Raw genomic sequence first — 21,759 nt, 5'->3', positions numbered from 1 at the left:
TTCCTCATGTGTCACAGGGTGATCAGACGTTGCAACAAAAGACATGCAGGTGGCGGAGAGAAGAGAAAAAGCTTACAATACCTGGTATTCCCAAGCAGTCTCCCATTCAAGTACTAAAAAGGCCCAACCCTGCTTGGTATTCGCGATCAGACGAGGTCGGGTATGTTCAGGGTGGTGTGGCCGTAAGCAACAATGTCTGTGACAAATGTGCATTATATAGGTACTGGAATCATACAGTTCCTCTATGTAACCAGATAATTGCAGAGAAAGGCTGATATTTAGTGGGCACATCTTCATCCCTGATGTGATTATTACCTGCAGTGGAAACTGAGACTCTCAGATCACTTCGTGTCTGCCAACAAAGCAGCAGCAGCTGAAGATGACCAACTTCCTCATGTGTCACAGGATGATCAGACGTTGCAACAAAAGACATGCAGGTGCTAGAGAGAAGAGAAAAAGCTTACAGCACCTGGTATTCCCAAGCGGTCTCCCATACAAGTACTAACCAGGCCCAACCCTGCTTGTCTTCTGAGATCAGACAAGGTCGGGCATGTTCAGGGTGGTGTGGCCGTAAGCAACAATGTCTGTGACAAATGTGCATTATATAGGTACTGGAATCATACAGTTCCTCTATGTAACCAGATAATTGCCGAGAAAGGCTGACTTGTAGTGGGCACATCTTCTTCCCTGACGTGATTATTATCTGTAGTTGAAACTGAGACTCTCAGATCACTTCGTGTCTGCCAACAATGCAGCAGCAGCTGAAGATGACCAACTTCCTCATGTGTCACAGGGTGATCAGACGTTGCAACAAAAGACATGGAAGTGGTAGAGAGAAGAGAAATAGCTTACAGCACCTGGTATTCCCAAGCAATCTCCCATCCAAGTACTAACCAGGCCCAACCCTGCTTGGCTTCCAGGGATCAGACGAGGTCGGGTATTTTCAGGGTGGTGTGGCCGTAAGCAACAGTATCTGTGAACAATGTGCATTATATAGGTACTGGAATCATACGGTTACTCTATGTAACCAGATAATTGCCGAGAAAGGCTGATATGTAGGGGGCACATTTTCATCCCTGATGTGATTATTACCAGCAGTTGAAACTGAGACTCTCAGATCACTTCGTGTCTGCCAACAAAGCAGCAGCAGCTGAAGATGACCAACTTCCTCATGTGTCACAGGGTGATCAGACGTTGCAACAAAAGACATGGAAGTGGTAGAGAGAAGAGAAAAAGCTTACAGGACCTGGTATTCCCAAGCAGTCTCCCATTCAAGTACTAACCAGGCCAGACCCTTCTTGGCTTCCGAGATCAGACTAGGTCGGGCATGTTCAGGGTGGTGTGGCCGTAAGCAACAATATATGTGAACAATGTGCATTATATAGGTACTGGAATCATACGGTTACTCTTTGTAACCAGATAATTGCCGAGAAAGGCTGATATGTAGTGGGCAGATCTTCATTCCTGATGTGATTATTACCTGCAGTTGAAACTGAGACTCTCAGATCACTTCGTGTCTGCCAACAAAGCAGCAGCAGCTGAAGATGACCAACTTACTCATGTGTCACAGGGTGATCAGACGTTGCAACAAAAGACATGCAGGTGGTAGAGAGAAGAGAAAGGGCTTACAGCACCTGGTATTCCCAAATAGTCTCCCATCCAAGTACTAACCAGGCCGAACCCTGCTTGGCTTCCGAGATAAGACGAGGTCTGGTACATTCAGTGTGATGTGGCCGTAAGCAACAATATGTGTGAACAATGTGCATTATATAGGTACTGGAATCATACGGTTATACTATGTAACCAGATAATTGCCGAGAAAGGCTGATATGTAGTGGGCACATCTTAATCCCTGATGTGATTATTACCTGCAGTTGAAACTGAGACTCTCAGATCACTTCGTGTCTGCCAACAAAGCAGCAGCAGCTGAAGATGACCAACTTCCTCATGTGTCACAGGGTGATCAGACGTTGCAACAAAAGACATGCAGGGGGTAGAGAGAAGAGAAAAAGCTTACAGCACCTGGTATCCCCAAGCTGTCTCCCATCCAAGTACTAACCAGGCCCAACCCTGCTTTGCTTCCGAGATCAGACGAGGTCGTGCATATTCAGGGTGGTGTGGCCGTAAGCAACAATGTCTGTGAAAAATGTGCATTATATAGGTGCTGGAATCATGCAGTTCCTCGATGTAACCAGATAATTGCCGAGAAAGGCTAACTTGTAGTGGGCACATCTTCATCCCTGATGTGATTATTATCTGCAGTTGAAACTTATAATCTCAGATTACTTCGTGTCTTCCAACAAAGCAGCAGCAGCTGAAGATGACCAACTTCCTCATGTGTCACAGGGTGATCAGACGTTGCAACAAAAGACATGCAGGGGGTAGAGAGAAGAGAAAAAGCTTACTGCACCTGGTATTCTCAGGCAGTCTCCCATCCAAGTACTAACCAGGCCCAACCCTGCTTGGCTTCCGAGATCAGACGAGGTCAGGCATATTCAGGGTGGTGTGGCCGTAAGCAACAATGTCTGTCACAAATGTATATTATATAGGTACTGGAATCATACGGTTACTCTATGTAACCAGATAATTGCCGAGAAAGGCTGATGCGTATTGGGCACATCTTCTTCCCTGTCGTGATTATTCTCTCCAGCGGAAACTGAGACTCTCAGATCACTTCGTCTCTGCCAACAAAGCAGCAGCAGCTGAAGATGACCAACTTCCTCGTTTGTCACATGGTGATCAGACGTTGCAACAAAAGACATGCAGGGGGTAGAGAGAAGAGAAAAAGCTTACAGCTCCTGGTATTCCCAAGCAGTCTCCCATCCAAGTACTAACCAGGCCCAACCCTGCTTGGCTTCCGAGATCAGACGAGGTCAGGCATATTCAGGGTGGTGTGGCCGTAAGCAACAATATCTGTGAACAATGTGCATTATATAGGTACTGGAATCATACGGTTACTCTATGTAACCAGATAATTGCAGAGAAAGGCTGATATGTAGTGGGCACATCTTAATCCCTGATGTGATTATTACCTGCAGTTGAAACTGAGACTCTCAGATCACTTCGTGTCTGCCAACAAAGCAGCAGCAGCTGAAGATGACCAACTTCCTCGTGTGTCACAGGGTGATCAGACGTTTCAACAAAAGACATGCAGGTGGTAGAGAGAAGAGAAAAAGCTTACAGCACCTGGTATTCCCAAACAGTCTCCCATCCAAGTACTAACCAGGCCCAACCCTGCTTGGCTTCCGAGATCAGACGAGGTCGGGCATATTCAGGGTGGTGTGGCCGTAAGCAACAATATCTGTGAACAATGTGCATTATATAGGTACTGGAATCATACGGTTACTCTATGTAACCAGATAATTGCAGAGAAAGGCTGATATGTAGTGGGCACATCTTAATCCCTGATGTGATTATTACCTGCAGTTGAAACTGAGACTCTCAGATCACTTCGTGTCTGCCAACAAAGCAGCAGCAGCTGAAGATGACCAACTTCCTCATGTGTCACAGGGTGATCAGACGTTGCAACAAAAGACATGCATGTGGTAGAGAGAAGAGAAAAAGCTTACAGCACCTGGTATTCCCAAGCAGTCTCCCATCCAAGTACTAACCAGGCCCAACCCTGCTTGGCTTCCGAGATCAGACGAGGTCGGGCATATTCAGGGTGGTGTGGCCGTAAGCAACAATGTCTGTCACAAATGTTCATTATATAGGTACTGGAATCATACAGTTCCTCTTTGTAACCAGATAATTGCAGAGAAAGGCTAACTTGTAGTGGGCACATCTTCTTCCCTGTCGTGATTATTATCTGTAGTTGAAACTGAGAATCTCAGATCACTTCGTGTCTGCCAACAAAGCAGCAGCAGCTGAAGATGACCAACTTCCTCATGTGTCACAGGGTGATCAGACGTTGCAACAAAAGACATGCAGGTGGTAGAGAGAAGAGAAAAAGCTTACAGCACCTGGTATTCCCAAGCAGTCTCCTATGCAAGTACTAACCAGGCCCAACCCTGCTTGGCTTCCGAGATCAGACGAGGTCGGGCACATTCAGGGTGGTGTGGTTGTAAGCAACAATGTCTGTCACAAATGTGCATTATATAGGTACTGGAATCATACGGTTACTCTATGTAACCAGATATTTGCCGAGAAAGGCTGATATGTAGTGGGAACATCTTCATCCCTGATGTGATTATTACCTGCAGTTGAAACTGAGACTCTCAGATCACTTCGTGTCTGCCAACAAAGCAGCAGCAGCTGAAGATGACCAACTTCCTCGTGTGTCACAGGGTGATCAGACGTTTCAACAAAATACATGTAGGTGGTAGAGAGAAGAGAAAAAGCTTACAGCACCTGGTATTCCCAAGCAGTCTCCCATCCAAGTACTAACCAGGCCCAACCCTGCTTGGCTTCCAGAGATCAGACGAGGTCAGGCATATTCAGGGTGGTGTGGCCGTAAGCAACTATATCTGTGAAATATGTGCATTATATAGGTACTGGAATCATACGGTTACTCTATGTAACCAGATAATTGCAGAGAAAGGCTGATATGTAGTGGGCACATCTTAATCCCTGATGTGATTATTACCTGCAGTTGCAACTGAGACTCTCAGATCACTTCGTGTCTGCCAACAAAGCAGCAGCAGCAGCTGAAGATGACCAACTTCCTCATGTGTCACAGGGTGATCAGACGTTGCAACAAAAGACATGCATGTGGTAGAGAGAAGAGAAAAAGCTTACAGCTCCTGGTATTCCCAAGCAGTCTCCCATCCAAGTACTAACCAGGCCCAAACCTGCTTGGCTTCCGAGATCAGATGAGGTCGGGCATGTTCAGGGTGGTGTGGCCGTAAGCAACAATGTCTGTCACAAATGTGCATTATATAGGTACTGGAATCATACAGTTCCTCTTTGTAACCAGATAATTGCCGAGAAAGGCTAACTTGTAGTGGGCACATCTTCTTCCCTGTCGTGATTATTATCTGCAGTTGAAACTGAGAATCTCAGATCACTTCGTGTCTGCCAACAAAGCAGCAGCAGCTGAAGATGACCAACTTCCTCATGTGTCACAGGGTGATCAGACGTTGCAACAAAAGACATGCAGGTGGTAGAGAGAAGAGAAAAAGCTTAGAGCACCTGGTATTCCAAAGCAGTCTCCCATTCAAGTACTAACCAGGCCCAACCCTGCTTGGCTTCCGAGATCAGACAAGGTCGGGCATATTCAGGGTGGTGTGGCCGTAAGCAACAGTATCTGTGAACAATGTGCATTATATAGGCACTGGAATCATACGGTTACTCTATGTAACCAGATAATTGCAGAGAAAGGCTGATATGTAGTGGGCACATCTTAATCCCTGATGTGATTATTACCTGCAGTTGAAACTGAGACTCTCAGATCACTTCGTGTCTGCCAACAAAGCAGCAGCAGCTGAAGATGACCAACTTCCTCATGTGTCACAGGGTGATCAGACATTGCAACAAAAGACATGCAGGTGGTAGAGAGAAGAGAAAAAGCTTAGAGCACCTGGTATTCCCAAGCAGTCTCCCATCCAAGTACTAACCAAGCTCAACCCTGCTTTGCTTCCGAGATCAGACGAGGTCGGACATGTTCAGGGTGGTGTGGCCGTAAGCAACAATGTCTGTCACAAATGTGCATTATATAGGTACTGGAATCATACAGTTCCTCTTTGTAACCAGATAATTGCCGAGAAAGGCTAACTTGTAGTGGGCACATCTTCTTCCCTGTCGTGATTATTATCTGCAGTTGAAACTGAGAATCTCAGATCACTTCGTGTCTGCCAACAAAGCAGCAGCAGCTGAAGATGACCAACTTCCTCATGTGTCACAGGGTGATCAGACGTTGCAACAAAAGACATGCAGGTGCTAGAGAGAAGAGAAAAAGCTTACAGTACCTGGTATTCCCAAGCGGTCTCCCATTCAAGTACTAACCAGGGCCAACCCTGCTTGGCTTCCGAGATCAGACGAGGTCGGCATGTTCAGGGTGGTGTGGCCGTAAGCAACAATCTCTGTGACAAATGTGCATTATATAGGTACTGGAATCATACAGTTCCTCTATGTAACCAGATGATTGCCGAGAAAGGCTAACTTGTAGTGGGCACATCTTCTTCCCTGTCGTTATTATTATCTGCAGTTGAAACTGAGAATCTCAGATCACTTCGTGTCTGCCAACAAAGCAGCAGCAGCTGAAGATGACCAACTTCCTCATGTGTCACAGGGTGATCAGACGTTGCAACAAAAGACATGCAGGTTGTAGAGAGAAGAGAAAAATCTTACAGCACCTGGTATTCCCAAGCAGTCTCCCATCCAAGTACTAACCAGGCCCAACCCTGCTTGGCTTCCGAGATCAGACGAGGTCGGGTATATTCAGGGTGGTTTGGCCGTAAGCAACAATATCTGTGAACAATGTGCATTATATAGGTACTGGAATCATACGCTTACTCTATGCAACCAGATAATTGCAGAGAAAGGCTGATATGGAGTGGGCACATCTTCATCCCTGATGTGATTATTACCTGCAGTTGAAACTGAGACTCTCAGATCACTTCGTGTCTGCCAAAAAAGCAGCAGCAGCTGAAGATGACCAACTTCCTCATGTGTCACAGGGTGATCAGACGTTGCAACAAAAGACATGCATGTGGTAGAGAGAAGAGAAAAAGCTTACAGCACCTGGTATTCCCAAGCGGTCTCCCATCCAAGTACTAACCAGGCCCAACCCTGCTTGGCTTTCGAGATCAGACGAGGTCGGGCATATTCAGGGTGGTGTGGCTGTAAGCAACAATGTCTGTCACAAATGTGCATTATATAGGTACTGGAATCATATGATTACTCAATGTAAACAGATAATTGCAGAGAAAGAATGATATGTAGTGGGCACATCTTAATCCCTGATGTGATTATTACCTGCAGTTGAAACTGAGACTCTCAGATCACTTCGTGTCTGCCAACAAAGCAGCAGCAGCTGAAGATGACCAACTTCCTCATGTGTCACAGGGTGATCAGACGTTGCAACAAAAGACATGCAGGTGGTAGAGAGAAGAGAAAAAGCTTACAGCATCTGGTATTCCCAAGCGGTCTCCCATCCAAGTACTAACCAGACCCAACCCTGCTTGGCTTCCGAGATCAGACGAGGTCGGGCATGTTCAGGGTGGTGTGGCCGTAAGCAACAATGTGTGTGACAAATGTGCATTATATCGGTAATGGAATCATACAGTTCCTCTATGTAACCAGATAATTGCCGAGAAAGGCTAACTTGTAGTGGGCACATCTTCTTCCCTGACGTGATTATTATCCGCAGTTGAAACAGAGAATCGCAGAGCACTTCGTGTCTGCCAACAAAGCAGCAGCAGCTGAAGATGACCAACTTCCTCATGTGTCACAGGGTGATCAGACGTTGCAACAAAAGACATGCACGTGGTAGAGAGAAGAGAAAAAGCTTACAGCATCTGGTATTCCCAAGCGGTCTCCCATCCAAGTACTAACCAGACCCAACCCTGCTTGGCTTCCGAGATCAGACGAGGTCGGGCATGTTCAGGGTGGTGTGGCTGTAAGCAACAATGTCTGTCACAAATGTGCATTATATAGGTACTGGAATCATATGATTACTCAATGTAAACAGATAATTGCAGAGAAAGAATGATATGTAGTGGGCACATCTTAATCCCTGATGTGATTATTACCTGCAGTTGAAACTGAGACTCTCAGATCACTTCGTGTCTGCCAACAAAGCAGCAGCAGCTGAAGATGACCAACTTCCTCATGTGTCACAGGGTGATCAGACGTTGCAACAAAAGACATGCAGGTGGTAGAGAGAAGAGAAAAAGCTTACAGCATCTGGTATTCCCAAGCGGTCTCCCATCCAAGTACTAACCAGACCCAACCCTGCTTGGCTTCCGAGATCAGACGAGGTCGGGCATGTTCAGGGTGTTGTGGCCGTAAGCAACAATGTGTGTGACAAATGTGCATTATATCGGTAATGGAATCATACAGTTCCTCTATGTAACCAGATAATTGCCGAGAAAGGCTAACTTGTAGTGGGCACATCTTCTTCCCTGACGTGATTATTATCTGCAGTTGAAACTTAGAATCTCAGATCACTTCGTGTCTGCCAACAAAGCAGCAGCAGCTGAAGATGACCAACTTCCTCATGTGTCACAGGGTGATCAGACGTTGCAACAAAAGACATGCAGGTGGTAGAGAGAAGAGAAATAGCTTACAGCACCTGGTATTCCCAAGTAGTCTCCCATCCAAGTACTAACCAGGCCCAACCCTGCTTGGCTTCCGAGATCAGACGAGGTCGGACATGTTCAGGGTGGTGTGGCCGTAAGCAACAATGTGTGTGACAAATGTGCATTATATCGGTAATGGAATCATACAGTTCCTCTATGTAACCAGATAATTGCCGAGAAAGGCTAACTTGTAGTGGGCACATCTTCTTCCCTGACGTGATTATTATCTGCAGTTGAAACTTAGAATCTCAGATCACTTCGTGTCTGCCAACAAAGCAGCAGCAGCTGAAGATGACCAACTTCCTCATGTGTCACAGGGTGATCAGACGTTGCAACAAAAGACATGCAGGTGGTAGAGAGAAGAGAAATAGCTTAGAGCACCTGGTATTCCCAAGTAGTCTCCCATCCAAGTACTAACCAGGCCCAACCCTGCTTGGCTTCCGAGATCAGACGAGGTTGGGCATGTTCAGGGTGGTGTGGCCGTAAGCAGCAATATCTGTGAACAATGTGCATTATATAGGTACTGGAATCATACGGTTCCTCTATGTAACCAGATAATTGCCGAGAAAGGCTGATGCGTATTAGGCACATCTTCTTCCCTGTCATGATTATTCTCTCAAGCGGAAACTGAGACTCTCAGATCACTTCGTGTCTGCCAACAAAGCAGCAGCAGCTGAAGATGACCAACTTCCTCATGTGTCACAGGGTGATCAGACGTTGCAACAAAAGACATGCAGGTGGTAGAGAGAAGAGAAAAAGCTTACAGCACCTGGTATTCCCAAGCTGTCTCCCATCCAAGTACTAACCAGGTCCAACCTTGCTTGGCTTCCAAGATCAGACGAGGTAGGGCATGTTCAGGGTGGTGTGGCCGTAAGCGACAATGTCTGTGACAAATGTGCATTATAACGGTACTGGAATCATACAGTTCCTCCATGTAACCAGATAATTGCCGAGAAAGGCTAACTTGTAGTGGGCACATCTTCATCCCTGATGTGATTATTACCAGCAGTTGAAACTGAGACTCTCAGATCACTTCGTGTCTGCCAACAAAGCAGCAGCAGCTGAAGATGACCAAGTTCTTCATGTGTCACAGGGTGATCAGACGTTGCAACAAAAGACATGCATGTGGTAGAGAGAAGAGAAAAAGCTTACAGCACCTGGTATTCCCAAGCAGTCTCCCATCCAAGTACTAACCAGGCTCAACCTTGCTTGGCTTCCGAGATCAGACGATGTCGGGGATATTCAGGGTGGTGTGGCTGTAAGCAACAATGTCTGTCACAAATGTGCATTATATAGGTACTGGAATCATACGGTTACTCTATGTAACCAGATAATTGCCAAGAAAGGCTGATATGTAGTGGGCACATCTTCATCCCTGATGTGATTATTACCTGCAGTTGAAACTGAGACTCTCAGATCACTTTGTGTCTGCCAACAAAGCAGCAGCAGCTGAAGATGACCAACTTCCTCATGTGTCACAGGGTGATCAGACGTTGCAACAAAAGACATGCAGGTGGTAGAGAGAAGAGAAAAAGCTTACAGCACCTGGCATTCCCAAGCAGTCTCCCATCCAAGTACTAATCAGGCCCAACCCTGCTTGGGTTCCGAGATCAGACGAGGTCGGGCATATTCAGGGTGGTGTTGCCGTAAGCAACAATATCTGTGAACAATGTGCATTATATAGGTACTGGAATCATACGGTTACTCTGTGTAACCAGATAATTGCCGAGAAAGGCTGATATGTAGTGGGCACATCTTAATCCCTGATGTGATTATTACCTGCAGTTGAAACTGAGACTCTCAGATCACTTTGTGTCTGCCGACAAAGCAGCAGAAGCTGAAGATGACCAACTTCCTCATGTGTCACAGGGTGATCAGACGTTGCAACAAAAGACATGCATGTGGTAGAGAGAAGAGAAAAAGCTTACAGCACCTGGTATTCCCAAGCGGTCTCCCATCCAAGTACTAACCAGGCTCAACCTTGCTTGGCTTCCGAGATCAGACGAGGTCGGTCATATTCAGGATGGTGTGGCTGTAAGCAACAATGTCTGTCACAAATGTGCATTATATAGGTACTGGAATCATACAGTTACTCTATGTAACCAGATAATTGCCGAGAAAGGCTGATATGTAGTGGGCACATCTTCATCCCTGATGTGATTATTACCTGCAGTTGAAACTGAGACTCTCAGATCACTTCGTGTCTGCCAACAAAGCAGCAGCAGCTGAAGATGACCAACTTCCTCATGTGTCACAGGGTGATCAGACGTTGCAACAAAAGACATGCAGGTGGTAGAGAGAAGAGAAAAAGCTTACAGCACCTGGCATTCCCAAGCAGTCTCCCATCCAAGTACTAATCAGGCCCAACCCTGCTTCGGTTCCGAGATCAGACGAGGTCGGGCATATTCAGGGTGGTGTGGCCGTAAGCAACAATATCTGTGAACAATGTGCATTATATAGGTACTGGAATCATATGGTTACTCTATGTAACCAGATAATTGCAGAGAAAGAATGATATGTAGTGGGCACATCTTAATCCCTGATGTGATTATTACCTGCAGTTGAAACTGAGACTCTCAGATCACTTCGTGTCTGCCAACAAAGCAGCAGCAGCTGAAGATGACCAACTTCCTCATGTGTCACAAGGTAATCAGACGTTGCAACAAAAGACATGCAGGTGGTAGAGAGAAGAGAAAAAGCTTACAGAACCTGGTATTCCCAAGCGGTCTCCCAACCAAGTAATAACCATGCCCAACCCTGCTTGGCTTCCGATATCAGACGATGTCGGGGATATTCAGGGTGGTGTGGCAGTAAGCAACAATGTCTGTCACAAATGTGCATTATATAGGTACTGGAATCATACAGTTCCTCGATGTAACCAGATAATTGCAGAGAAAGGCTAACTTGTAGTGGGCACATCTTCATCCCTGATGTGATTATTATCTGTAGTTGAAACTGAGACTCTCAGATCACTTTGTGTCTGCCAATAATCAAGCAGCAGGTGAAGATGACCAACTTCCTCATGTGTCACAGGGTGATCAGACGTTGCAACAAAAGACATGCAGGTGCTAGAGAAAAGAGAAAAAGCTTACAGCACCTGGTATTCCCAAGTAGTCTCCCATCCAAGTACTAACCAAGCCCAACCCTGCTTGGCTTCCGAGATCAGACGAGGTCGGGTATGTGCAGGGTGGTTTGGCCGTAAGCGACAATGTCTGTGACAAATGTGCATTATATAGGTACTGGAATCATACAGTTCCTCTATGTAACCAGATAATTGCCAAGAACAGCTGATATGTAGTGGGCATATCTTCATCCTTGATGTGATTAATACCTGTAGTTGAAACTGAGACTCTCAGATCACTTCGTGTCTGCCAACAAAGCAGCAGCAGCTGAAGATGACCAACTTCCTCATGTGTCACATGGTGATCAGACGTTGCAACAAAAGACATGCAGGTGGTAGAGAGAAGAGAAAAAGCTTACAGCACCTGGTATTCCAAAGCAGTCTCCCATCCAAGTACTAACAAGGCCCAACCCTGCTTGGCTTCCGAGATCAGACGAGGTCGGGCATGTTCAGGGTGGTGTGGCCGTAAGCAAAAATGTCTGTGACAAATGTGCATTATATAGGTACTGGAATCATACAGTTCCTCTATGTAACCAGATAATTGCCAAGAACAGCTGATATGTAGTGGGCACATCTTCATCCCTGATGTGATTATTACCTGCAGTGGAAACTGAGACTCTCAGATCACTTCGTGTCTGCCAACAAAGCAGTAGCAGCTGAAGATGACCAACTTCCTCATGTGTCACAGGGTGATCAGACGTTGCAACAAAAGACATGCAGGTGCTAGAGAAAAGAGAAAAAGCTTACAGCACCTGGTATTCCCAAGTAGTCTCCCATCCAGGTACTAACCAGGCCCAACCCTGCTTGGCTTCCGAGATCAGACGAGGTCGGGTATGTGCAGGGTGGTGTGGCAGTAATCAACAATGTCTGTCACAAATGTGCATTATATAGGTACTGGAATCATACAGTTCCTCGATGTAACCAGATAATTAAGGAGAAAGGCTAACTTGTAGTGGGCACATCTTCATCCCTGATGTGATTATTATCTGTAGTTGAAACTGAGACTCTCAGATCACTTTGTGTCTGCCAACAATCAAGCAGCAGGTGAATATGACCAACTTCCTCATGTGTCACAGGGTGATCAGACGTTGCAACAAAAGACATGCAGGTGCTCGAGAAAAGAGAAAAAGCTTACAGCACCTGGTATTCCCAAGTAGTCTCCCATCCAGGTACTAACCAGGCCCAACCCTGCTTGGCTTCCGAGATCAGACGAGGTCGGGTATGTGCAGGGTGGTTTGGCCGTAAGCGACAATGTCTGTGACAAATGTGCATTATATAGGTACTGGAATCATACAGTTCCTCTATGTAACCAGATAATTGCCAAGAACAGCTGATATGTAGTGGGCACATCTTCATCCCTGATGTGATTATTACCTGCAGTGGAAACTGAGACTCTCAGATCACTTCGTGTCTGCCAACAAAGCAGTAGCAGCTGAAGATGACCAACTTCCTCATGTGTCACAGGGTGATCAGACGTTGCAACAAAAGACATGCAGGTGGTAGAGAGAAGAGAAAAAGCTTACAGCACCTGGTATTCCCAAGCGGTCTCCCATCCAAGTACTAACCAGGCCCAAACCTGCTTGGCTTCCGATATCAGACGATGTCGGGGATATTCAGGGTGGTGTGGCAGTAATCAACAATGTCTGTCACAAATGTGCATTATATAGGTACTGGAATCATACAGTTCCTCGATGTAACCAGATAATTAAGGAGAAAGGCTAACTTGTAGTGGGCACATCTTCATCCCTGATGTGATTATTATCTGTAGTTGAAACTGAGACTCTCAGATCACTTTGTGTCTGCCAACAATCAAGCAGCAGGTGAATATGACCAACTTCCTCATGTGTCACAGGGTGATCAGACGTTGCAACAAAAGACATGCAGGTGCTAGAGAAAAGAGAAAAAGCTTACAGCACCTGGTATTCCCAAGTAGTCTCCCATCCAGGTACTAACCAGGCCCAACCCTGCTTGGCTTCCGAGATCAGACAAGGTCGGGTATGTGCAGGGTGGTTTGGCCGTAAGCGACAATGTCTGTGACAAATGTGCATTATATAGGTACTTGAATCATACAGTTCCTCTATGTAACCAGATAATTGCCGAGAAAGGCTGATATGTAGTGGGCATATCTTCATCCTTGATGTGATTAATACCTGTAGTTGAAACTGAGACTCTCAGATCACTTCGTGTCTGCCAACAAAGCAGCAGCAGCTGAAGATGACCTACTTCCTCATGTGTCACAGGGTGATCAGACGTTGCAACAAAAGACATGTAGATGGTTGAGAGAAGAAAAAAAGCTTACAGCACCTGGTATTCCCAAGTAGTCTCACATCCAAGTACTAACCAGGCCCAACCCTGCTTGGCTTCCGAGATCAGACGAGGTCGGGCATGTTCAGGGTAGTGTGGCCGTAAGCAAAAATGTCTGTGACAAATGTGCATTATATCGGTACTGGAATCATACAGTTCCTCTATGTAACCAGATAATTGCCGAGAAAGGCTAACTTGTAGTGGGCACATCTTCTTCCCTGACGTGATTATTATCTGCAGTTGAAACTTAGAATCTCAGATCACTTCGTGTCTGCCAACAAAGCAGAAGCAGCTGAAGATGACCAACTTCCTCATGTGTCACAGGGTGATCAGACGTTGCAACAAAAGACATGCAGGTGGTAGAGAGAAGAGAAAAAGCTTACAGCACCTGGTATTCCAAAGCAGTCTCCCATCCAAGTACTAACAAGGCCCAACCCTGCTTGGCTCCCGAGATCAGACGAGGTCGGGCATGTTCAGGGTGGTGTGGCCGTAAGCAACAATGTCTGTGACAAATGTGCATTATATAGGTACTGGAATCATACGGTTACTCTATGTAACCAGATGATTGCCGAGAAAGACTGATATGTAGTGGGCACATCTTCATCCCTGATGTGATTATTACCTGCAGTTGAAACTGAGACTCTCAGATCACTTCGTGTCTGCCAACAAAGCAGCAGCAGCTGAAGATGACCAACTTCCTCATGTGTCACAGGGTGATCAGACGTTGCAACAAAAGACATGCAGGTGGTAGAGAGAAGAGAAAAAGCTTAAAACACCTGGTATTCCCAAGCGGTCTCCCATCCAAGTACTAACCAGGCCCAAACCTGCTTGGCTTCCGAGATCAGACGATGTCGGGGATATTCAGGGTGGTGTGGAAGTAAGCAACAATGTCTGTCACAAATGTGCATTATATAGGTACTGGAATCATACAGTTCCTCGATGTAACCAGATAATTGCCGAGAAAGGCTAACTTGTAGTTGGCACATCTTCATCCCTGATGTGATTATTATCTGTAGTTGAAACTGAGACTCTCAGATCACTTCGTGTCTGCCAACAAAGCAGCAGCAGCTGAAGATGACCAACTTCCTCATGTGTCACAGGGTGATCAGACGTTGCAACAAAAGACATGCAGGGGGTCGAGAGAAGATAAACAGCTTACAGTACCTGGTATTCCCAAGCAGTCTCCCATCCAAGTACTAACCAGGCCCAACCCTGCTTGGCTTCCGAGATCACACGAGGTCGGACATTTTAAGGGTGGTGTGGCCGTAAGCAACAATGTCTTTGACAAATGTGCATTATATAGGTACTGGAATCATACAGTTCCTCTATGTAACCAGATAATTGCCGAGAAAGGCTGATATGTAGTGGGCACATCTTCTTCCCTGATGTGATTATTATCTGTAGTTGAAACTGAGACTCTCAGATCACTTCGTGTCTGCCAACAAAGCAGCAGCAGCTGAAGATGACCAACTTCCTCATGTGTCACAGGGTGATCAGACGTTGCAACAAAAGACATGCAGGTGGTAGAGAGAAGAGAAAAAGCTTACAGCACCTGGTATTCCCAAGCGGTCTCCCATCCAAGTACTAACCAGGCCCAACCCTGCTTGGCTTCCGAGATCAGACGAGGTCGGGCATGTTCAGGGTGGTGTGGCCGTAAGTAACAATGTCTATCACAAATGTACATTATATAGGTACTGGAATCATACGGTTACTCTATGTAACCAGATAATTGCTGAGAAAGGCTGATATGTAGTGGGCACATCTTCATCCCTGATGTGATTATTACCTGCAGTTGAAACTGAGACTCTAAGATAACTTCGTGTCTGCCAACAAAGCAGCAGCAGCTGAAGATGACCAACTTCCTCATGTGTCACAGGGTGATCAGACGTTGCAACAAAAGACATGCAGGTGGTAGAGAGAAGAGAAAAAGCTTAAAGCCCCTGGTATTCCCAAGGGGTCTCCCATCCAAGTACTAACCAGGCCCAACCCTGCTTGGCTTCCGAGATCAGACGAGGTCGGGCATGTTCAGGGTAGTGTGGCCGTAAGCAACAATGTCTGTGACAAATGTGCATTATATCGGTACTGGAATCATACAGTTCCTCTATGTAACCAGATAATTGCCGAGAAAGGCTAACTTGTAGTGGGCACATCTTCTTCCCTGACGTGATTATTATCTGCAGTTGAAACTTAGAATCTCAGATCACTTCGTGTCTGCCAACAAAGCAGCAGCAGCTGAAGATGACCAACTTCCTCATGTGTCACATGGTGATCAGACGTTGCAACAAAAGACATGCAGGTGGTAGAGAGAAGAGAAAAAGCTTACAGCACCTGGTATTCCAAAGCAGTCTCCCATCCAAGTACTAACAAGCCCCAACCCTGCTTGGCTTCCGAGATCGGACGAGGTCGGGCATGTTCAGGGCGGTGTGGCCGTAAGCAACAATGTCTGTGACAAATGTGCATTATATAGGTACTGGAATCATACGGTTACTCTATGTAACCAGATGATTGCCGAGAAAGACTGATATGTAGTGGGCACATCTTCATCCCTGATGTGATTATTACCTGCAGTTGAAACTGAGACTCTCAGATCACTTCGTGTCTGCCAACAAAACAGCAGCAGCTGAAGATGACCAACTTCCTCATGTGTCACAGGGTGATCAGACGTTGCAACAAAAGACATGCAGGTGGTAGAGAGAAGAGAAAAAGTTTAAAACACCTGGTATTCCCAAGCGGTCTCCCATCCAAGTACTAACCAGGCCCAAACCTGCTTGGCTTCCGAGATCAGACGATGTCGGGGATATTCAGGGTGGTGTGGAAGTAAGCAACAATGTCTGTCACAAATGTGCATTATATAGGTACTGGAATCATACAGTTCCTCGATGTAACCAGATAATTGCCGAGAAAGGCTAACTTGTAGTTGGCACATCTTCATCCCTGATGTGATTATTATCTGTAGTTGAAACTGAGACTCTCAGATCACTTCGTGTCTGCCAACAAAGCAGCAGCAGCTGAAGATGACCAACTTCCTCATATGTCACAGGGTGATCAGACGTTGCAACAAAAGACATGCAGGTGGTCGAGAGAAGATAAACAGCTTACAGTACCTGGTATTCCCAAGTAGTCTCCCATCCAAGTACTAACCAGGCCCAACCCTGCTTGGCTTCCGAGATCACACGAGGTCGGACATTTTAAGGGTGGTGTGGCCGTAAGCAACAATGTCTTTGACAAATGTGCATTATATAGGTACTGGAATCATACAGTTCCTCTATGTAACCAGATAATTGCCGAGAAAGGCTGATATGTAGTGGGCACATCTTCTTCCCTGATTTGATTATTATCTGTAGTTGAAACTGAGACTCTCAGATCACTTCGTGTCTGCCAACAAAGCAGCAGCAGCTGAAGATGACCAACTTACTCATGTGTCACAGGGTGATCAGACGTTGCAACAAAAAACATGCAGGGGGTAGTGAGAAGAGAAAAGGCTTACAGCACCTGGTATTCCCAAGCAATCTCCCATCCAAGTACTAACCAGGCCCAACCCTGCTTGGCTTCCGAGATCAGACGAGGTCGGGCATGTTCAGGGTGGTGTGGCCGTAAGCAACAATGTCTGTGACAAATGTGCATTATATAGGTACTGGAATCATACGGTTACTCTATGTAACCAGATGATTGCCGAGAAAGACTGATATGTAGTGGGCACATCTTCATCCCTGATGTGATTATTACCTGCATTTGAAACTGAGACTCTCAGATCACTTCGTGTCTGCCAACAAAGCAGCAGCAGCTGAAGATGACCAACTTCCTCATGTGTCACAGGGTGATCAGACGTTGCAACAAAAGACATGCAGGTGGTAGAGAGAAGAGAAAAAGCTTAAAACACCTGGTATTCCCAAGCGGTCTCCCATCCAAGTACTAACCAGGCCCAAACCTGCTTGGCTTCCGAGATCAGACGATGTCGGGGATATTCAGGGTGGTGTGGAAGTAAGCAACAATGTCTGTCACAAATGTGCATTATATAGGTACTGGAATCATACAGTTCCTCGATGTAACCAGATAATTGCCGAGAAAGGCTAACTTGTAGTTGGCACATCTTCATCCCTGATGTGATTATTATCTGTAGTTGAAACTGAGACTCTCAGATCACTTCGTGTCTGCCAACAAAGCAGCAGCAGCTGAAGATGACCAACTTCCTCATGTGTCACAGGGTGATCAGACGTTGCAACAAAAGACATGCAGGGGGTCGAGAGAAGATAAACAGCTTACAGTACCTGGTATTCCCAAGCAGTCTCCCATCCAAGTACTAACCAGGCCCAACCCTGCTTGGCTTCCGAGATCACACGAGGTCGGACATTTTAAGGGTGGTGTGGCCGTAAGCAACAATGTCTTTGACAAATGTGCATTATATAGGTACTGGAATCATACAGTTCCTCTATGTAACCAGATAATTGCCGAGAAAGGCTGATATGTAGTGGGCACATCTTCTTCCCTGATGTGATTATTATCTGTAGTTGAAACTGAGACTCTCAGATCACTTCGTGTCTGCCAACAAAGCAGCAGCAGCTGAAGATGACCAACTTCCTCATGTGTCACAGGGTGATCAGACGTTGCAACAAAAGACATGCAGGTGGTAGAGAGAAGAGAAAAAGCTTACAGCACCTGGTATTCCCAAGCGGTCTCCCATCCAAGTACTAACCAGGCCCAACCCTGCTTGGCTTCCGAGATCAGACGAGGTCGGGCATGTTCAGGGTGGTGTGGCCGTAAGTAACAATGTCTATCACAAATGTACATTATATAGGTACTGGAATCATACGGTTACTCTATGTAACCAGATAATTGCTGAGAAAGGCTGATATGTAGTGGGCACATCTTCATCCCTGATGTGATTATTACCTGCAGTTGAAACTGAGACTCTAAGATAACTTCGTGTCTGCCAACAAAGCAGCAGCAGCTGAAGATGACCAACTTCCTCATGTGTCACAGGGTGATCAGACGTTGCAACAAAAGACATGCAGGTGGTAGAGAGAAGAGAAAAAGCTTAAAGCCCCTGGTATTCCCAAGGGGTCTCCCATCCAAGTACTAACCAGGCCCAACCCTGCTTGGCTTCCGAGATCAGACGAGGTCGGGCATGTTCAGGGTAGTGTGGCCGTAAGCAACAATGTCTGTGACAAATGTGCATTATATCGGTGCTGGAATCATACAGTTCCTCTATGTAACCAGATAATTGCCGAGAAAGGCTAACTTGTAGTGGGCACATCTTCTTCCCTGACGTGATTATTATCTGCAGTTGAAACTTAGAATCTCAGATCACTTCGTGTCTGCCAACAAAGCAGCAGCAGCTGAAGATGACCAACTTCCTCATGTGTCACATGGTGATCAGACGTTGCAACAAAAGACATGCAGGTGGTAGAGAGAAGAGAAAAAGCTTACAGCACCTGGTATTCCAAAGCAGTCTCCCATCCAAGTACTAACAAGGCCCAACCCTGCTTGGCTTCCGAGATCGGACGAGGTCGGGCATGTTCAGGGCGGTGTGGCCGTAAGCAACAATGTCTGTGACAAATGTGCATTATATAGGTACTGGAATCATACGGTTACTCTATGTAACCAGATGATTGCCGAGAAAGACTGATATGTAGTGGGCACATCTTCATCCCTGATGTGATTATTACCTGCAGTTGAAACTGAGACTCTCAGATCACTTCGTGTCTGCCAACAAAACAGCAGCAGCTGAAGATGACCAACTTCCTCATGTGTCACAGGGTGATCAGACGTTGCAACAAAAGACATGCAGGTGGTAGAGAGAAGAGAAAAAGCTTAAAACACCTGGTATTCCCAAGCGGTCTCCCATCCAAGTACTAACCAGGCCCAAACCTGCTTGGCTTCCGAGATCAGACGATGTCGGGGATATTCAGGGTGGTGTGGAAGTAAGCAACAATGTCTGTCACAAATGTGCATTATATAGGTACTGGAATCATACAGTTCCTCGATGTAACCAGATAATTGCCGAGAAAGGCTAACTTGTAGTTGGCACATCTTCATCCCTGATGTGATTATTATCTGTAGTTGAAACTGAGACTCTCAGATCACTTCGTGTCTGCCAACAAAGCAGCAGCAGCTGAAGATGACCAACTTCCTCATATGTCACAGGGTGATCAGACGTTGCAACAAAAGACATGCAGGTGGTCGAGAGAAGATAAACAGCTTACAGTACCTGGTATTCCCAAGTAGTCTCCCATCCAAGTACTAACCAGGCCCAACCCTGCTTGGCTTCCGAGATCACACGAAGTCGGACATTTTAAGGGTGGTGTGGCCGTAAGCAACAATGTCTTTGACAAATGTGCATTATATAGGTACTGGAATCATACAGTTCCTCTATGTAACCAGATAATTGCCGAGAAAGGCTGATATGTAGTGGGCACATCTTCTTCCCTGATTTGATTATTATCTGTAGTTGAAACTGAGACTCTCAGATCACTTCGTGTCTGCCAACAAAGCAGCAGCAGCTGAAGATGACCAACTTCCTCATGTGTCACAGGGTGATCAGACGTTGCAACAAAAGACATGCAGGTGGTAGAGAGAAGAGAAAAAGCTTACAGCACCTGGTATTCCCAAGCGGTCTCCCATCCAAGTACTAACCAGGCCCAACCCTGCTTGGCTTCCGAGATCAGACGAGGTCGGGCATGTTCAGGGTGGTGTGGCCGTAAGTAACAATGTCTATCACAAATGTACATTATATAGGTACTGGAATCATACGGTTACTCTATGTAACCAGACAATTGCTGAGAAAGGCTGATATGTAGTGGGCACATCTTCATCCCTGATGTGATTATTACCTGCAGTTGAAACTGAGACTCTAAGATAACTTCGTGTCTGCCAACAAAGCAGCAGCAGCTGAAGATGACCAACTTCCTCATATGTCACAGGGTGATCAGACGTTGCAACAAAAGACATGCAGGTGGTAGAGAGAAGAGAAAAAGCTTAAAGCCCCTGGTATTCCCAAGCGGTCTCCCATCCAAGTACTAACCAGGCCCAACCCTGCTTGGCTTCCGAGATCAGACGAGGTCGGGCATGTTCAGGGTAGTGTGGCCGTAAGCAACAATGTCCGTGACAAATGTGCATTATATCGGTACTGGAATCATACAGTTCCTCTATGTAACCAGATAATTGCCGAGAAAGGCTAACTTGTAGTGGGCACATCTTCTTCCCTGACGTGATTATTATCTGCAGTTGAAACTTAGAATCTCAGATCACTTCGTGTCTGCCAACAAAGCAGCAGCAGCTGAAGATGACCAACTTCCTCATGTGTCACATGGACATCAGACGTTGCAACAAAAGACATGCAGGTGGTAGAGAGAAGAGAAAAAGCTTACAGCACCTGGTATTCCAAAGCAGTCTCCCATCCAAGTACTAACAAGGCCCAACCCTGCTTGGCTTCCGAGATCGGACGAGGTCGGGCATGTTCAGGGTGGTGTGGCCGTAAGCAACAATGTCTGGGACAAATGTGCATTATATAGGTACTGGAATCATACAGTTCCTCTATGTAACCAGATAATTGCCGAGAAAGGCTGATATGTAGTGGGCACATCTTCATCCCTGATGTGATTATTACCTGCAGTGGAAACTGAGACTCTCAGATCACTTCGTGTCTGCCAACAAAGCAGTAGCAGCTGAAGATGACCAACTTCCTCATGTGTCACAGGGTGATCAGACGTTGCAACAAAAGACATGCAGGTGGTAGAGAGAAGAGAAAAAGCTTACAGCACCTGGTATTCCCAAGCGGTCTCCCATCCAAGTACTAACCAGGCCCAAACCTGCTTGGCTTCCAATATCAGACGATGTCGGGGATATTCAGGGTGGTGTGGCAGTAAGCAACACTGTCTGTCACAAATGTGCATTATATAGGTACTGGAATCATACAGTTCCTCGATGTAACCAGATAATTGCCGAGAAAGGCTAACTTGTAGTGGGCACATCTTCATCCCTGATGTGATTATTATCTGTAGTTGAAACTGAGACTCTCAGATCACTTCGTGTCTGCCAACAATCAAGCAGCAGGTGAATATGACCAACTTCCTCATGTGTCACAGGGTGATCAGA

At 46.1% G+C, this 21,759-nt stretch overlaps 18 non-coding genes and 38 pseudogenes across 18 annotated transcripts; all 56 read right to left on the bottom strand.

Moving 5' to 3' along the window:
• Positions 1-69: 69 nt before the first annotated feature.
• Positions 70-188, bottom strand: LOC140296412 (5S ribosomal RNA; annotated as a pseudogene).
• A 269-nt stretch (positions 189-457) lies between these two features.
• LOC140302979 (5S ribosomal RNA) lies at positions 458-576 on the bottom strand (annotated as a pseudogene).
• Positions 577-845: 269 nt separating this feature from the next.
• LOC140281546 (5S ribosomal RNA) lies at positions 846-965 on the bottom strand (annotated as a pseudogene).
• A 269-nt stretch (positions 966-1,234) lies between these two features.
• Positions 1,235-1,353, bottom strand: LOC140295802 (5S ribosomal RNA; annotated as a pseudogene).
• A 269-nt stretch (positions 1,354-1,622) lies between these two features.
• On the bottom strand, positions 1,623-1,741 carry LOC140295545 (5S ribosomal RNA; annotated as a pseudogene).
• Positions 1,742-2,010: 269 nt separating this feature from the next.
• On the bottom strand, positions 2,011-2,129 carry LOC140271354 (5S ribosomal RNA; annotated as a pseudogene).
• Positions 2,130-2,398: 269 nt separating this feature from the next.
• LOC140299520 (5S ribosomal RNA) lies at positions 2,399-2,517 on the bottom strand (annotated as a pseudogene).
• Positions 2,518-2,786: 269 nt separating this feature from the next.
• On the bottom strand, positions 2,787-2,905 carry LOC140298720 (5S ribosomal RNA). Its single transcript, XR_011914341.1, has one exon. It is a non-coding gene; the product is annotated as a 5S ribosomal RNA (ribosomal RNA).
• Positions 2,906-3,174: 269 nt separating this feature from the next.
• LOC140290037 (5S ribosomal RNA) lies at positions 3,175-3,293 on the bottom strand. Its single transcript, XR_011912314.1, has one exon. It is a non-coding gene; the product is annotated as a 5S ribosomal RNA (ribosomal RNA).
• Positions 3,294-3,562: 269 nt separating this feature from the next.
• LOC140309769 (5S ribosomal RNA) lies at positions 3,563-3,681 on the bottom strand. Its single transcript, XR_011916399.1, has one exon. It is a non-coding gene; the product is annotated as a 5S ribosomal RNA (ribosomal RNA).
• Positions 3,682-3,950: 269 nt separating this feature from the next.
• On the bottom strand, positions 3,951-4,069 carry LOC140298332 (5S ribosomal RNA). The gene has a single exon (XR_011913990.1). It is a non-coding gene; the product is annotated as a 5S ribosomal RNA (ribosomal RNA).
• A 269-nt stretch (positions 4,070-4,338) lies between these two features.
• Positions 4,339-4,458, bottom strand: LOC140303221 (5S ribosomal RNA; annotated as a pseudogene).
• Positions 4,459-4,730: 272 nt separating this feature from the next.
• LOC140299518 (5S ribosomal RNA) lies at positions 4,731-4,849 on the bottom strand (annotated as a pseudogene).
• A 269-nt stretch (positions 4,850-5,118) lies between these two features.
• LOC140286718 (5S ribosomal RNA) lies at positions 5,119-5,237 on the bottom strand (annotated as a pseudogene).
• Positions 5,238-5,506: 269 nt separating this feature from the next.
• On the bottom strand, positions 5,507-5,625 carry LOC140291055 (5S ribosomal RNA; annotated as a pseudogene).
• A 269-nt stretch (positions 5,626-5,894) lies between these two features.
• Positions 5,895-6,012, bottom strand: LOC140279651 (5S ribosomal RNA; annotated as a pseudogene).
• A 269-nt stretch (positions 6,013-6,281) lies between these two features.
• On the bottom strand, positions 6,282-6,400 carry LOC140293477 (5S ribosomal RNA). Its single transcript, XR_011912675.1, has one exon. It is a non-coding gene; the product is annotated as a 5S ribosomal RNA (ribosomal RNA).
• Positions 6,401-6,669: 269 nt separating this feature from the next.
• Positions 6,670-6,788, bottom strand: LOC140271366 (5S ribosomal RNA). The gene has a single exon (XR_011907845.1). It is a non-coding gene; the product is annotated as a 5S ribosomal RNA (ribosomal RNA).
• A 269-nt stretch (positions 6,789-7,057) lies between these two features.
• LOC140300739 (5S ribosomal RNA) lies at positions 7,058-7,176 on the bottom strand. Its single transcript, XR_011914861.1, has one exon. It is a non-coding gene; the product is annotated as a 5S ribosomal RNA (ribosomal RNA).
• A 269-nt stretch (positions 7,177-7,445) lies between these two features.
• On the bottom strand, positions 7,446-7,564 carry LOC140301191 (5S ribosomal RNA). Its single transcript, XR_011914907.1, has one exon. It is a non-coding gene; the product is annotated as a 5S ribosomal RNA (ribosomal RNA).
• Positions 7,565-7,833: 269 nt separating this feature from the next.
• On the bottom strand, positions 7,834-7,952 carry LOC140298165 (5S ribosomal RNA). The gene has a single exon (XR_011913837.1). It is a non-coding gene; the product is annotated as a 5S ribosomal RNA (ribosomal RNA).
• Positions 7,953-8,221: 269 nt separating this feature from the next.
• On the bottom strand, positions 8,222-8,340 carry LOC140297608 (5S ribosomal RNA). Its single transcript, XR_011913328.1, has one exon. It is a non-coding gene; the product is annotated as a 5S ribosomal RNA (ribosomal RNA).
• A 269-nt stretch (positions 8,341-8,609) lies between these two features.
• LOC140314779 (5S ribosomal RNA) lies at positions 8,610-8,728 on the bottom strand (annotated as a pseudogene).
• Positions 8,729-8,997: 269 nt separating this feature from the next.
• On the bottom strand, positions 8,998-9,116 carry LOC140288991 (5S ribosomal RNA; annotated as a pseudogene).
• Positions 9,117-9,385: 269 nt separating this feature from the next.
• LOC140290635 (5S ribosomal RNA) lies at positions 9,386-9,504 on the bottom strand (annotated as a pseudogene).
• Positions 9,505-9,773: 269 nt separating this feature from the next.
• LOC140300435 (5S ribosomal RNA) lies at positions 9,774-9,892 on the bottom strand (annotated as a pseudogene).
• Positions 9,893-10,161: 269 nt separating this feature from the next.
• LOC140269102 (5S ribosomal RNA) lies at positions 10,162-10,280 on the bottom strand (annotated as a pseudogene).
• A 269-nt stretch (positions 10,281-10,549) lies between these two features.
• On the bottom strand, positions 10,550-10,668 carry LOC140298729 (5S ribosomal RNA). The gene has a single exon (XR_011914349.1). It is a non-coding gene; the product is annotated as a 5S ribosomal RNA (ribosomal RNA).
• A 269-nt stretch (positions 10,669-10,937) lies between these two features.
• Positions 10,938-11,056, bottom strand: LOC140297183 (5S ribosomal RNA; annotated as a pseudogene).
• A 269-nt stretch (positions 11,057-11,325) lies between these two features.
• On the bottom strand, positions 11,326-11,444 carry LOC140294035 (5S ribosomal RNA). Its single transcript, XR_011912736.1, has one exon. It is a non-coding gene; the product is annotated as a 5S ribosomal RNA (ribosomal RNA).
• A 269-nt stretch (positions 11,445-11,713) lies between these two features.
• Positions 11,714-11,832, bottom strand: LOC140297351 (5S ribosomal RNA; annotated as a pseudogene).
• Positions 11,833-12,101: 269 nt separating this feature from the next.
• Positions 12,102-12,220, bottom strand: LOC140299562 (5S ribosomal RNA; annotated as a pseudogene).
• A 269-nt stretch (positions 12,221-12,489) lies between these two features.
• On the bottom strand, positions 12,490-12,608 carry LOC140278575 (5S ribosomal RNA). The gene has a single exon (XR_011909206.1). It is a non-coding gene; the product is annotated as a 5S ribosomal RNA (ribosomal RNA).
• A 269-nt stretch (positions 12,609-12,877) lies between these two features.
• LOC140293621 (5S ribosomal RNA) lies at positions 12,878-12,996 on the bottom strand (annotated as a pseudogene).
• Positions 12,997-13,265: 269 nt separating this feature from the next.
• Positions 13,266-13,384, bottom strand: LOC140298248 (5S ribosomal RNA). The gene has a single exon (XR_011913912.1). It is a non-coding gene; the product is annotated as a 5S ribosomal RNA (ribosomal RNA).
• A 269-nt stretch (positions 13,385-13,653) lies between these two features.
• On the bottom strand, positions 13,654-13,772 carry LOC140300883 (5S ribosomal RNA; annotated as a pseudogene).
• Positions 13,773-14,041: 269 nt separating this feature from the next.
• Positions 14,042-14,160, bottom strand: LOC140317127 (5S ribosomal RNA; annotated as a pseudogene).
• A 269-nt stretch (positions 14,161-14,429) lies between these two features.
• LOC140294452 (5S ribosomal RNA) lies at positions 14,430-14,548 on the bottom strand (annotated as a pseudogene).
• A 269-nt stretch (positions 14,549-14,817) lies between these two features.
• On the bottom strand, positions 14,818-14,936 carry LOC140305732 (5S ribosomal RNA; annotated as a pseudogene).
• A 269-nt stretch (positions 14,937-15,205) lies between these two features.
• Positions 15,206-15,324, bottom strand: LOC140314255 (5S ribosomal RNA). The gene has a single exon (XR_011917131.1). It is a non-coding gene; the product is annotated as a 5S ribosomal RNA (ribosomal RNA).
• A 269-nt stretch (positions 15,325-15,593) lies between these two features.
• LOC140300807 (5S ribosomal RNA) lies at positions 15,594-15,712 on the bottom strand (annotated as a pseudogene).
• Positions 15,713-15,981: 269 nt separating this feature from the next.
• LOC140285190 (5S ribosomal RNA) lies at positions 15,982-16,100 on the bottom strand (annotated as a pseudogene).
• Positions 16,101-16,369: 269 nt separating this feature from the next.
• LOC140296230 (5S ribosomal RNA) lies at positions 16,370-16,488 on the bottom strand (annotated as a pseudogene).
• Positions 16,489-16,757: 269 nt separating this feature from the next.
• LOC140304333 (5S ribosomal RNA) lies at positions 16,758-16,876 on the bottom strand (annotated as a pseudogene).
• Positions 16,877-17,145: 269 nt separating this feature from the next.
• On the bottom strand, positions 17,146-17,264 carry LOC140297287 (5S ribosomal RNA). The gene has a single exon (XR_011913048.1). It is a non-coding gene; the product is annotated as a 5S ribosomal RNA (ribosomal RNA).
• A 269-nt stretch (positions 17,265-17,533) lies between these two features.
• Positions 17,534-17,652, bottom strand: LOC140294451 (5S ribosomal RNA; annotated as a pseudogene).
• A 269-nt stretch (positions 17,653-17,921) lies between these two features.
• LOC140305726 (5S ribosomal RNA) lies at positions 17,922-18,040 on the bottom strand (annotated as a pseudogene).
• A 269-nt stretch (positions 18,041-18,309) lies between these two features.
• LOC140314195 (5S ribosomal RNA) lies at positions 18,310-18,428 on the bottom strand. The gene has a single exon (XR_011917125.1). It is a non-coding gene; the product is annotated as a 5S ribosomal RNA (ribosomal RNA).
• Positions 18,429-18,697: 269 nt separating this feature from the next.
• Positions 18,698-18,816, bottom strand: LOC140300806 (5S ribosomal RNA; annotated as a pseudogene).
• Positions 18,817-19,085: 269 nt separating this feature from the next.
• Positions 19,086-19,204, bottom strand: LOC140300805 (5S ribosomal RNA; annotated as a pseudogene).
• A 269-nt stretch (positions 19,205-19,473) lies between these two features.
• On the bottom strand, positions 19,474-19,592 carry LOC140294450 (5S ribosomal RNA; annotated as a pseudogene).
• A 269-nt stretch (positions 19,593-19,861) lies between these two features.
• LOC140270027 (5S ribosomal RNA) lies at positions 19,862-19,980 on the bottom strand (annotated as a pseudogene).
• A 269-nt stretch (positions 19,981-20,249) lies between these two features.
• LOC140314143 (5S ribosomal RNA) lies at positions 20,250-20,368 on the bottom strand. The gene has a single exon (XR_011917120.1). It is a non-coding gene; the product is annotated as a 5S ribosomal RNA (ribosomal RNA).
• Positions 20,369-20,637: 269 nt separating this feature from the next.
• Positions 20,638-20,756, bottom strand: LOC140300795 (5S ribosomal RNA; annotated as a pseudogene).
• A 269-nt stretch (positions 20,757-21,025) lies between these two features.
• Positions 21,026-21,144, bottom strand: LOC140300398 (5S ribosomal RNA; annotated as a pseudogene).
• A 269-nt stretch (positions 21,145-21,413) lies between these two features.
• LOC140294120 (5S ribosomal RNA) lies at positions 21,414-21,532 on the bottom strand (annotated as a pseudogene).
• Positions 21,533-21,759: the final 227 nt, after the last annotated feature.

The sequence above is a fragment of the Leuresthes tenuis genome, unplaced genomic scaffold (assembly GCF_036924035.1).
Source record: "Leuresthes tenuis unplaced genomic scaffold, fLeuTen1.0.hap1 SCAF_1, whole genome shotgun sequence".
NCBI classification, from domain to species: Eukaryota; Metazoa; Chordata; class Actinopteri; order Atheriniformes; family Atherinopsidae; genus Leuresthes; species Leuresthes tenuis.
This window is presented reverse-complemented; position numbering and strand designations above follow the sequence as displayed.